Below are 2212 nucleotides of genomic sequence, written 5' to 3' on the forward strand. Positions count from 1 at the left end.
TTGGAAACAATGTTTTATTCAAAAGGGCATATTCACTATTATTTCCTATGCAAATTATATTGTGACACCTACAAATGGAATCTGCTGCTCCTAGGAGGACCCCTTCTGTCACTGTCCCATGAAAAGTCATCTTAATCTCTACCAGCAGCATTTCTTCTCCATTCCCTTTCATCATATTTGCATTGCAACATAAGGCAGGCATGAGGGCCACAGCTGCAGAGCTGGGACAGCCCCATGAAGGAGATGAATAGCACCTGTGCTTTTTTCTGCGGGATCCAGGTCCACGACACAGCATGTTCTGGGATGAATGCTTCATGTGAAGAGAAGTGAACTGAAGGCAGATGTAAACCTTATTTTGTATGGGCTGTGCAGCTCTGAGGAGCCTGTAGAGCTGCAGTCCATGATGATAAATGTTAAAGAAGGAAAGAGGGATTCGGCTGAGCACTGTGACCGCATCACCAAAAATGCTGTTGACTTACTGAAGAAATCTGCTAAAATAGAAGGCTTTAGGATAGGTATCTAAAGCAGTATTTATCAGAGTGCAGAAAGTCTTCAGTCCATATTTGTGCCTATATAACATACTTTGCAAGTCCCTCTGCGAGTTTAACAAAATGAACTAAAATAATCCCCACAGGGTAGGAACTTCTTGGGAAACATTTGCATTCTTACTACTCTGTGCTCCAGAAAACAATCTTGAAATAGTCTCAGGACTTATTTAATGTCAAATAATTACATCTGATAAAGCTCTATTCAAAATAAATAAATAAATAAATAAATAAAATGAGCACATCAGTGGTAGGCTCGATATATTAAGGTAGGTAACAATAGCAGTAGTAATGATGTATGAGAAAATTGCCTTCCAGGTTTTCTTCATCAAACACATTGAAATGGCTTCATAATATTGCCCATTTGTCTTTTTAATGTTAAAACACACACCCCTGCATGAGCTTAAACAACTTTCTATCTACCCATTGTTTCTAATGACCATAAAATTATTTCTTCCAAATAGCTAAACTGAGGCTCAAAGTTATTTCCTAGGAGTATGCAACTTATTGGAGATGGAACTGATCGTCAAACACAGGTTTTTCTTCCTGTAAAGCCTTATATTTGATACATCCCAACATGCCATTTCCTTTGTATCAGTGTTTCCCATAAAACCAGTTATACTTCAGGCCATCCAAGAAGGTCTGCTATGAGGAAGAGTAAGAGAGAGAGGTACTACAGAGAGAAGTCAAATCTTGTCCTGGGAGGGGCACAGAAAAATTTGAGTAGAAGACTGACCAAAAATGTCTTTATAACATGAGAACTGATAGTTCAAAAATGCTACTCTAACAATTGGAAAAAGTAAAAAGAGAATTAAAACCTCTGGTATGTTTTGCTGCTGAGCCTTAATAATGACAATTTTCATAAAGCAATTCTTATTATTATTCAGTCAAATTAGCTAATAAGAACATTTTAAAGAATAGTAATTTATTCATTGCAACACTTATTAATACCTATTACATGCTAGGAAATTTGCTAAGAATTGGGGTTATACACATGAAAATATTTAGTCCCTGTTCTGAAAACATTACAGGTTAATGAATGCATCAGAGAACACAGAAAGGCTATATAAACAAATATAGGTAATAAAGTTGCACATTTCAAACAAAGGAGAAAATATTACAGCTTCCTTTACACTCTTAGTTTCAACATCAGACAAGGGGATATTATTAAATTCATTAGTAATGAATTTAATAATTCATTTTTTTTGAGTTGAAAAAGATCTTTATACACCCCAAAATAATTTGAACACCGCAGTTTTTGCAGAGCAAATATGTCCCCTCACAATTAGTTCTCAGGAATAGTTACAAAGTTGGATGAAGGAATACGTACATAAAGAATAAAGGGAAGAAAATCACAATAATTAAAGCAAATAGCTTCAATAAGATACTTCTAGTAATTACGTTTTTACATAAACAAATTTAGTACTCAAATTACACATAGGTGCTAAATAAAACTATAAACAGAATCTTTCTTAATGCTTTCAATGTTAAGTCAGTTCTGCTATGTCACTTCCAAGTGAATTTACTTCAACTACTTAAGATTCTTAATCACAATTGCTATTGCATAATCACAATTGTAAATGTTACAGAGTAAGACCTGCTGCAGCACTGAGACAGTCACAGAAGCCCCTTCTCTGTAGTTCTTGTAGTCATACCAGAAAGACTTC

This window comes from Sciurus vulgaris (genome assembly GCF_902686455.1).
Source record: "Sciurus vulgaris genome assembly, chromosome: 11".
NCBI lineage: Eukaryota > Metazoa > Chordata > Mammalia > Rodentia > Sciuridae > Sciurus > Sciurus vulgaris.